Genomic DNA, 11,537 nt, shown 5'->3' with positions numbered 1-11,537 from the left:
GCATGCCTGCTCCTCCATCCAGGAATCAGCTGTCCTGGGAATCTCAACTCTTATCACTGTCTCACAGACTCTGAAACCTTTACTCTCACTAACACCCCTTATCCTAGAGACAAGATCCACAGGAGATTTTTTTCTTAACCCCCTCTTTTCTTTGTCTGACTTGCCACACTCTGCTGCTCATCCCTCACCCAATTCACTCCTCACCAACTGTACTCCTGTCTTCCTGGGTCACCTGTGCTGTTCTGGCTCCTTGTAGGAGCTCTCGGCAGCACGGGACACTTGGCTGTTCTTACTTTGTCTGCCTTAGCATCCAGAGTACCACCCTCTCTTGGCCTCCTACCCTCCAAGGTCTCTGGGGCTTTTGTTCTCTCAAACATTGTCTATCTGCCACCTTCCTTGCTTCTATCTCTCCCTGGGGCTTGCATGCACTCTCACCAGTAGCTGTTAGCTAATGTACAGCAGCTAGGGCGCTGGCACGTTCTGTGAAAGGATAAAGGACTTGTGAGATGTTCCCGTCAGGAGATACTCACAGGCTTTCTTGCTGTTATCTCTGATAACCTCAAAATGAAGTGCTTAAGAATATAAGGACGAAGCCGGGCGGTGGTGGCACACGCCTTTAATCCCAGCACTCCAGAGGCAGAGGCAGGCGAACCGCTGTGAGTTCAAGGCCAGCCTGGTCCAGGACAGTCAAGGCTACACAGAGAAACCCTGTCTCGAAAAACAAAACAAAACAAAAAAGAAAGAATGTAAGGATATTGTAAAGTTCTGCTTTGCAGGCTCAACCTGAGTTACCATGGAAAATACAATAGGAAATACTATGGAAAATAGAATTGCTGTTTTCCAACTATACAGCGGGGATAAGCACAGAAGGAGCTTCACAGGGTGAAGATAGAATGAGCTAAAAGATGGCAATTCCTGGTGTTTTGTTTTCGTGGGCTTTGTTGTTTGTTTCATTTGGGGTTGTTTTCTGTCTTTGTTGTTTTGTTTCATTTTGGGTTGATTTTATTTTTTGGTTTTTGTTGTGGTTTTTTTTTGGTTGTTGTTATTGTTTTGGGGGTTGGGTTTTTGTTTGTTTGTTGTTGTTGTTGTTTTGAGACAGGGTTTCTCTGTGTAGTCCTGGCTGCCCTGGAACTCACTCTGTAGACCAGGCTGGCCTCTGCTTCCCGAGTGCTGGGATTAAAAGCACGAACTACCACCACCTGCCTTCCTGGCATGTTTTACGTGCTCAAAACCTGTGGGCTGGCAAGGTGGCTTGGTGCGTAAAGCACCTGCTGTACAAACCTGAGGCCTGAGTTCAGTCCCCCAGTGCCATGGCAAAGGAAGAGAACTAACTCCCCAAAATTGTCCTCTGACCTTTACACATGCACCATGACACCTGCACACCTGCACACACACATACACACACACACACTTAATATGTTTTTTAAGTGTTAGTTGGGGATAGGCACCGAAGGGTGGCTCATCGGTTAATAGCACTTGCTGCTCTTGCAGAGGGCCTGGGGTTGGTTCCCAGCATCTACATGGTGGCTCACAACCTTCTGTAATTCCAGTTCCAGGAGATTGGACACCCTCGTCTGACTTCCACAGGCACTGCACATTCATAGTGTACAAACATACATGCATACATACACACATCATACATACATACATACATGCAAAACACTCAAACTAAAACTAAATAAATCATTTTTAAATGTGAGTAGGGGCTAGAGAGAAGGCTTGACAGGGAAGAGCACTTGCTAAGAAACCATGAGGGCCAGAGTTCAGGTTTTGCCACCCACATAATAAGCTAAGGGTCTCAAACAGGCCTACATCTACAGGTCCACTACATCTTGTGCCCTCTTCTGGCCTACACACACACACACACACACACACACACACACACACACACACACGTTAGCAGTCACTACCATGTTCATTTTTACTCTAAGTTCTACCAATACCTCCCCCGGCCCAGAAATCAGACGAGAATCCTTGGAAACCCAGGGTTAATGACGTGGCTTAGTTGGTACAGTACTTGCCTAAGCCTGGCTTTGATTTCCGGCACCAGCCCCAGGGATGGTGGTACTTGGGGATGGCAGGAGGAGTATCAGGAGTTAAAGGTCATCCTCAGCTACATAGAAAGTTCAAGGCCAGCCTGGGATGCCTGTCAAGAAAAAGAAGGGAGGAGGGGGCAGTCGTGGTGGCGCACGCCTTTGATCCCAGCACTCCAGAGGCAGAGGCAGGCCGATTGCTGTGAGTTCAAGGCCAGCCTGGTCTACAAAGCAAGTCCAGAACAGCCAAGGCTACACAGAGAAACCCTGTCTCAAAAAAAAAACCAAAAAAACGAAAGAAAGAAAGAAAAGAAAAAGAAGGGAGGAGGAGGAGAGGGCGGGAAACGCATCTTTGGGAGTCTAGAACGACAGACATTGCACTAAGCTGTCTGTTGGACTCCACCACCTCCTTTGACTCTTTCAGGGGCCTCCTTAGTGTCTTATGCGTGCAGCCTCTGGAGACCCCACTTCTTCCTCTTCTGACCCAGCTCATCTCTGAATCCCAGAGGGACTATAGCCGCCCCTGTGCTCACCTCTTCCCTCCTGCACACACACCTTTACCCATTCTTCTGCTCATAACTGAGAAATTTTCAGTAGCACAGTGACCTCCCTGAGGCCCTGGCATATTCAACCCCTCCGGAACGTCCCCAGCGGGTCACAACTTCTCCAATTGCCTTTTTGTCCACACAGCTTTTCTTTGACTAACTCCAGCTCTTTCCACAACTCGGCCCAGATCTCACCTTCAGGAAGTCTTCCCTCACACACTCCATCAGTGGGACAGATGCCCATCTGGCCTGGTTCCATGGGCTTGCCCAGCCCACGCCTGGCGCGTGAAGAGGCGCTGCCAATTTGCTTAATGGATCCCCTGTCTAGACTGAGGCCAGGGGGGAAACAGGCTGAAGTCACTTCAGTGCCTTAGTCCTAGCACAAATGTTCCCCCAAGTGATTCATGCCTGTCAGTGTCTCCCCATGATCTGGCCTCTAGGGCACGTGTCTCCCCATGATCTGGATCTTCACAGTCCTTCCAATCTAAGGCCCAGTATGATCTCTCCATTGAAATGGTGATGTTGAAACTGGCAGGAACAAGCAAGTCTCATTCACATTCCGCCCTCCATGAGCTCTTACTTCCATGGGAGACACTAACCTGACTCAGCCACAATACAACACACTGACTCCTCCAGTAAAAGGGTGAGCTTAGAGAAGGGTAGGTTTACCTGCCTCTGTCTCCAGCCAGGCATGGGAGAGCAGACCTGCTACCCTAGCACCACCAGCCAGCCTGGGCTAAATAGCAAGATCCCATCTCAAAGAAAACAGTTAAGCCTCTCCCTCCTTAGAGGAAAATAAATGCTTGTTTCAGTGACCTAACCACCTGGAATTCTGCCATGAGTAACTCTCTCTAAAGGGAAGGTTCATTTTCTTTGCAACTTTTCCTTCTGGGTCTGACCTGAGGCTGGCTGTGACTGGTGGCAGTGTTGAATTTCTTTTTTCTATTTTATTTTTCCTCCAGCTACTATGAGATTGAAGAATATGATCCCCAAACTCCTAGACATTATTTGGGACAAATATTAGAGGATACAAGAAGGCTCTAAAGACCAGAATGGGACAACCCTCATGGCCAAAAACAATGAGCAAACTCTTGCCCTGTTCTTAGGACACTGACAAGCTTGGGGTGGGGGGCAGATAACTGATTTTATTTGTTTTGTTTTGTTGGTTTTTCGAGACAGGGTTTCTCTGTGTAGCCTTGACTGTCCTGGACTCACTTTGTAGACCAGGCTGGCCTCGAACTCACAGTGATCCGCCTACCTCTGCCTCCCAAGTGCTGGGATTAAAGGCACGCGCCACCACCACCCAGTGGATAACTGATTTTATTTACTTATTTTCATTACTAGTGGGGGAACCCAAGACCTGGCACATGCTAGGCAAGTGCTATAGCATTTAGATACACCCCCAGGCCTAACTCTGACGTTTTATAATCGAATTCTACTTATTTGTCCCCTCTTGAGCATCATGAATCATCAGGCTTTGTACCTTGCAGATACAAGAGGCTAAGAGGAAACAGAAAATTATCAAAAAGGACACTTAATACCTTCACTTGAGATTTCAGAGGACAGTATTTGCATCACTACGCAAATACGTTTATGGCCAACATACCTGAGTCATAAAACTCCCTATGGTCTTTGAAGGAATTCTAAACTGGGAAAGGGGGAGTGGCTAAGCATGCCTTCTGTCACCAGGGGGAGCCCTCGCCCACTCTTCTTGAGAATCATGGGGTTCAGAAGCATCTCCCGCACTTCACATTCAAGTTCCTGGCCGGATCTCCCACACCAGCCTCCATCGTTTTCTTCCCACCTTCAGAACATGCCTTATCTTTTTCATGATTCTCAATAATTGTTCAGATTGTTTTAAAACTTAACATCTTAGGCTGGCAGAATGCTTGCCTGGCATGCGCAAAACTCTGGTTTCAATCCCCAGCGCCATAGAAACTAGGCAAGATGGTGCCCACCCATGCTCCCATCAAGAAGACAAGGCAATGGGATGGTGAGTTTGAGGTGCATGCAGTGGCAGTAGGATCAGAAGTTCGAAGCCATTCTCAGCTGCAGAGTGACGGTGAGGCCAGCCTGTGATATGTGCAACCATGTCCCCGCCAAACAAGAAATCTAACTCCTTAGCTAGCAATAAACACACACAGTCTCATACCGATCTAGGGGATCTCTGGAGGTGTCTGATGGGCAGTTTGTGGGCATCCGTGACTCTGCATCTGGATGCTATCTTCACCTGCATCTGAGGCTGGGTGGAACTTTGGCCCTATGGGCACTGGCCATGTGGCTGCTAACTTGGTGCTGGCACTATCATACAGTCAAGCTGGCAGAAGGTTCTGGTACCTTTTCATTTGTGGCTCTCCAGAGGGGTTCTTGAGGGCCTTGGCTCTATGGTGACTAACATCCCAGGCCAAGCGATCCAACATGGAGCAAGGCAAGGAACTAACGCCCAGAAAGCACACCCAGTCATTTTTACGACACTGTGTTGGTTTTATGGGTTAGTCCCTTTTGTATGTGGAAGGGGGTGGTGATAAGTTGACTCACTGGGTCAAGATATTGCCACACAAGCGACAACCTGAGTTGGACACCCCCACAAGCCCATATAAAAGTGGATAATTATAACTAACCCCCACTAAGTCATCCTCTGTACCACCCCCACACAAATGCAGCAAGCCGGGCATGGTGGCACATGCCTTTAATCCTCGCCCTCGGGAGGCAGAGGCAGGAGGATCGCTGTGAGTTCAAGGCCAGTCTGGTCTACAAAGTGAGTCCAGGACAGCCAAGTCTACACAGAGAAACCCTGTCTCAAAAAAAAACAAAAAACAAAAACAAAAGCAACAATGCAGCAATTAATAACATTTTAAGGCAAATTTTTTAAAGTATAAAAGGATGACTATACAGAAGTCAGGTTAGCTACTGAGGTCAGCGGAGGCGCTCTTGGAGTGTGTGCTTATCATCAACCAATTACCTTTCACATCCCTGCTAAATGGCTCAGCCCTTGATGACATCTCTTGTGTGACCCCTCATCAGAGTAAGAACTCTGTCTTACTTCTAGTAGATACCCATCACCCTGCATTTCCCCCATGGTGCCCTGAGCTTCTGACAGCAGGGACAGTCAACATCTTAGCATCTCCGGCTTATACCAAGTATAGAGACCTGACATACTAGGTGGTTGGCTGTCTACCTGAACTTGGTGGTGCATAGCTGTGATCGGAGTACTAGTGTACTAGTGAGTCTGAGAGGAGAGGATTGTGAGTTGGGCCAGCCTGGGCTACATAATCAGACTCTATTAAAAATGCATTGTTGCATGGGGTGGGGGTTCCTTCCAGCCCCAAGCTTCCAGAATAAAGACTCATGAGACTCAAAATATTATTTATAAATACCTAGGCCATATAGCTAGGCTCTTCTTTGGTTAGTTTATAACTTAAAATAACCCATCTATTCTAATCTACATTCTGACATGTGACTGGTCATCTGCACTCAGGTACCATGCATCTGTCCTCCTCACATCTTACCAGCCAAGTCTCGAGCATCTTGCTCTATCCCAGAATCCTTTCTGCCTACCGGATGCCCCACCTCCTATTTCCTACCTCAGCTATAGGCCAATAGCTTTTTACTGACAGGAGATTCCTTCCACAATACATAAAACAAAAATAAGTGTGGATAAGCGGTAGAGAAATTGATAGCCTTGAGCATTGTCACAGGAATATAAGTGGTGCCACCTGTGTGGAAAACAGCATAGAAATTTCTCAGAAATTTAAAAATAGAATTATCATGTAATCCAACAGTTCTACTTTTGACTACATATTATATCTAAAAGAATGGAACACATGGTCTAAAAAGATATGTATGCCCATGGTATCATATTTCATATTAGCACTGGCCAAAAGTGGAAGAACCCAGGTGTCCATCAATAGATGAAAGGACATACAAAACTAGAATTCACACACTAGTATAGTTTTCAGCCTTAAGTGAGACTCTGTCCCAAGGAGGCATGTATTTGTGGGGATTCTAACACATGATACAACCTGGATGACCGTGGGAAACGGTCTCAAAAACAGTTTTGATTCCATTCATGTGAGTTCCTGGAATGGCTAAATTCACATGACCAGGAAGAAGGATGTGTGAGGAAAAGAGTTGTTTAGTGAGAATTTCCATCTGTGAAATGCAAATGGGCAGTGGTGATGTCTGCCCAACGATGTGAACAGACTTCATACAGAAGCGGACGGACACACACACAGGCTACAAAGGTGAACTTACGTTGTATATTCTGGCACCGCTTTTGAACATTTTTTAAAGGTTTATTTTTATTTTATGCGCATTGGTGTTCTGCCTGCATGTATGTCTATGAGGGTGTGAGAAGCTCTGGAACTGGAGTTACAGATGACCATGTGGGTGCTGGGAATTGAACTGGGGTCCTCTAGAAGAACAGCCAGTGCCCTTAGCCGCTGAGCCATCTCTCTGCTTTTGAACATTTTTAATGTAGTCTTTAGCCAAGGCTGGCCTGGCTATGTAGCTGAGGATGACCACCCCCCGCCTTCATATCCCAGGTGCTAAGTGCTAAGATTGCAAGGGTGTGTCCGTGATGTCTGGTTCATGTGGTGCTTGGGTTATACCCCAGCATCTAGTGCATAGTAGGCAAGCACTCCATCAAATGAGTTGCATTCTGAGCCCCAACTTAAAAATACTTTAAACGGAACATATAATGGGCAAACAAAATATATCCTGTCCATTCACAGGAATATTATTCACTCATTATAAAAAAAATAAATGAACTACCAATACTGCCTACATCATAAACAAACCTCAAAACAAAAACCTTAAGCCAAGTGGGGTGGTTGATTTTGATGTAAACTCAAAGGACTTGAGAATCAATGGAAAATCATGCTGGGTGTGTCCATGAAGAAGTTTCCAGGTATTTTTAACTGAGCAGAGAATCATCCTGGCAGTGAACGATAGCATCCCATGGGCTGGTGTCCCAAAGAAATGAAGAACACTTTCTGAGCACCAGCATTCCTGTCTGTCTGTCTGTCTGTCTGTCTGTCTGTCTGTCTCTCTCTGTCTCTCTGTGTGTGTGTGTGTGTGTGTGTGTGTGTGTGTGTGTCTGTCTGTCTGTCTGTCTGTCTGTCTGTCCGTCTGTCTGTCTACCTCACTCTCCTGCCGCCATGGAGTCGCTAGCTGCCGCAGCGTCTCCTCCGTGGTGACTCTCCCCTCAGTATGTGATGTGAAATCAGCCCTTCTTCCCTGAAGTTGATCTTGTCAGGTATTTGGTCATAAGAATAAGAAAAGTAAATAATACACCAAGTGGGAGAAACAGTCTTACAACACTACTGTGTGCTCACACTTACCTGAGACCCACAGGAGAGGCAAATCCTAGTGCCAAAGTCGATGGGTGGTGACCAGGGACTGGAGTGAAGAGGGAAAGAGGAGTTACTGACAAGACACAGAATATTTCTTTTGAGGGTGAAATTGTTCAGTAGCTGGACAGTGGCAATGGCAGTGTAGCTCTGTGAGTAAGCAAAAACTCATGAATTGTACATCTTGAGGTGAAAACTGCAGTGTGGAATTCTGTTACAGGAGCTGTGCATCCACTTTTAATGAGTGGAAGAATGAAAGAATGTTTGGCATGAGTCTTCAAGTTCCCTTTAGTATTTGCATTTTTGTCTCCTGTATCTAAGCTTACTATTTGACTAGAGTAATTTTTTCTTTGCTTTTTTTTTTCTTTTTGATCAACAGCTTGCTGCCGTTGCCCTTGAACAACGTCCCATAAACACATCTTCATGTTCATGTACCTGGGGAAGAAGAGCTCATGAGTGATGAGCTTTCCAGCTGGGAGACCGTGAGTTGTTGGGCAAACAGCAAGGAAATGAATGTCTGCAGTTACATTCTCACTCAGTGGCTCTTGGCAGCCATGAAAACACTCATTCATCAAACCCTGGCCCAAAAAAAAAAAAAACCCCCACAGTGGAGAGCAGTGACAACCTTACTAATAAACCTCGTGGCTCCCATGAAAGAGGCATTAACGGGAGTCAGCCCCTCATGGACACACCTTTCCCTGAAGCCACAGAGCTACTGGGCAAAGGCTGGGCATCCTGGGACTATGGCTCCTTCACATAGGCCAACCAGGGCATGGAACTTACAAGGGAATGAGTGGGAACGGTGCTTGTAGACCAAGATATTTTAAAGTCAGAAACTTACTGCTCCCTCTCTCGTGGAGTGGCCAGATCATTGCAGAGGGACAGTATTGCAATAAGGTGAACGCGACCTACCGCCAGAAACCATGTCTGTGTGAGGGTGTCAGAGCTGGGAGTTACAGACAGTTGTGAGCTGCCATCTGGATGCTGGGAATTGAACCTGGGTCCTTTGGAAGAGCAGTCAGTGCTCTTAACCGTGAAGCCATCTCTCCAGCCCCTCCAGAAACCATCTCACAGAGGTCATCCCCCACTTCTGGAGACAATCCACAGTGGACAGTTATGTGAGAGGAATCCCAGTCAACATCCTAGCATGGAGTGGGATTGGGGTCACGAGCCCTACCCCTGACTGCGAAGCTGTGTGTAGTCGGTGGCCTCATAGTGAGGGAGAGTCAGGTTTTTTTGTTTTGTTTTGGTTTTACTTATTTATTTTATGCGTATGAATGTGTTTGCTGTGTGTATATATGTGGACCACATGTGTGCCTGGTGCCCACAGAGATCTGAAGAGGCCATGAGATCCTCTAGAACTGGAGTTAAGAATAGTGTGAGCCACCATGTGGGTGCTGGGAATTGAACTTGGGTCCTCTGCAAGAACATGAAGTGCTTTAAAAGCCTGGAGGTTGTGGTACACGCCTTTAATCCCAGCACTTGGGAGGCAGAGGCAGGCAAATCACTGTGAGTTTGAGGCCAGCCTGGTCTACAAAGCGAGTCCAGGACAGCCAAGGCTACACAGAGAAACCCTGTCTCAGAAAACAAACAAACAAACAAACACACACACACACACACAAAACAGAAACAGTGCTTTAAAGGGCTTAGCCATCTCTCTAGCCCACAGAAGTAATTTTTCAGGGGTGTTGTTTATGGTGGGCTGACTATGCTTCAAGGGATGGCCCTACACCCAGAAATATGCGGAGCAAACATTGGAGTTTTTAAATGAACAATCTAAGAAGACAGGAAGTTGGGGTAGATCTGGGAAGAGTTGGGAATTCATGTGGTCAAAATACATTTTATGAAATTCTCAAAGAACTAATCAAAATATCTATTTAAAAAGTAAACAAGGGAGCCGGGCATGGTGGCGCATGCCTATAATCCCAGCACTTGGGAGGCAGAGGCAGGTGGATCGCTGTGAGTTCGAGGCCAGCCTAGTCTACAAAGTGGATCCAGGACAGCCAAGGCTACACAGAGAAACCCTGTCTCGAAAAACCAAAAACCAAAAACCAAAAAAAAAAAAAAAAAAAAGTTAACAAGGGGGGGCTGGAGAGATGGCTCAGAGTTTAAGAGCACTGACTGCTCTTCCAGAGGTCCTGAGTTCAATTCCCAGCAACCACATGGTGGCTCACAACCATCTATAATGGGATCTGGTGCCCTCTTCTGGCGTGCAGGTGTACATGCAGACAGAACATTGTATACCTAATATATATATATATATATATTGGTTTTTCAAGACAGGGTCTCTCTATGTTAGCCTTGGCTGTCCTAGACTCACTTTGTAGACCAGGCTAGTCTCGAGCTCACGGCGATCCACCTGCCTCTGCCTCCCAAGTGCTGGGATTAAAGGCATGCGCCACCACGCCCGGCTATAAATAAAAATTTTTAAGTAAATAAAGAGCAGCTGGAGAGATGGCTCAGCAATTAAGAGAACTGGTTGCTCTTGCAGAGGACATAGCTTCAATTCCTACCACCCACGTGGTGCCTCACAACCTTGTGCAACCCTAGTTCCAGCAGGTCTGACGCCTTCTTCTGACTGCTACAGGCACCAGGAACAAACAGGGTGCATAGGCAGACATGCAAGCAGAACAGTCATATACATAAGATAAAAATAAATAAAATAACAAAAATATTATATGAAAAGTATATATGAATATAAATAAATGTTATTTTGATTTTTATGCTCTTGAAATATGTTTTTGTTTTAATAGCTGGACAATAAGACCATTAAGGATTCATAGTATATCATTCATGAGACTATAGAGGTAAATACCTCAAGATTGTTTTTTTAAGATTTATTTATTATGTACACAGTATGCATCAGATCACATTACAGATGGTTGTGAGCCACCATGTGGTTGCTGGGAATTGAACTCAGGACTTCTGGAAGAGCAGTCAGTGCTCTTAAACTCTGAGCCATCTCTCCAGGCCTCAAGATTTTTTTTTTTGAAGCAAGTTTTTGCTATATATAGCCCATCTCTAGCTCTCCAACTCTCACTCTCTCAATCTGCCTTACTCCCCGAAGCTCCCAAGTTTACAGGCATGTGCCTGCATGCCTCCCTTAAAAGCCTTCATCTTCCTGGAGGGAAATCACACTGGGCTCAGGATAGTGGAGTGCTTGTCTGGCAGGCACCAAGCCCCATTCAGTCCCAAGTGCAGGTGTGGTGGTGCGCGCACTTATTCTCAATACTTAAGAAGCAGAGGCAGACACTAGATGTGGTGTCACACACCTTTAGTTCCCAGCACTGGGGAAGCAGAAGCAGATGGATCTCTGTGATAGTGAGTGAGTTCCAGGACAGCCAGAGCTACATAGTGAGACCCTGTCACAAACAAACAAGGCTCCTGCCGTTCCCAAGGTTGCTCTCCGTTTTCGGCTTGCAACTTCCACAGGTGTGCTGTGGGGGCATGTGCTTAACCACACACCTCGCACCCACCTGCACGCACTCATGGCACTAATGGGCTTGCAAACTAATACATAATAGATAGTTTGGGGTTTGTTTTTTTTAAGATTTCTTTGTATTGCAGATGATGTCTGTTTTGCCTACATGTATGTGCAACGGGTGCAT

The sequence above is a fragment of the Acomys russatus genome, chromosome 5 (genome assembly GCF_903995435.1).
Source record: "Acomys russatus chromosome 5, mAcoRus1.1, whole genome shotgun sequence".
NCBI lineage: Eukaryota > Metazoa > Chordata > Mammalia > Rodentia > Muridae > Acomys > Acomys russatus.
The sequence above is the reverse complement of the archived record's forward strand: the minus strand, read 5'-3'. Positions refer to the sequence as shown.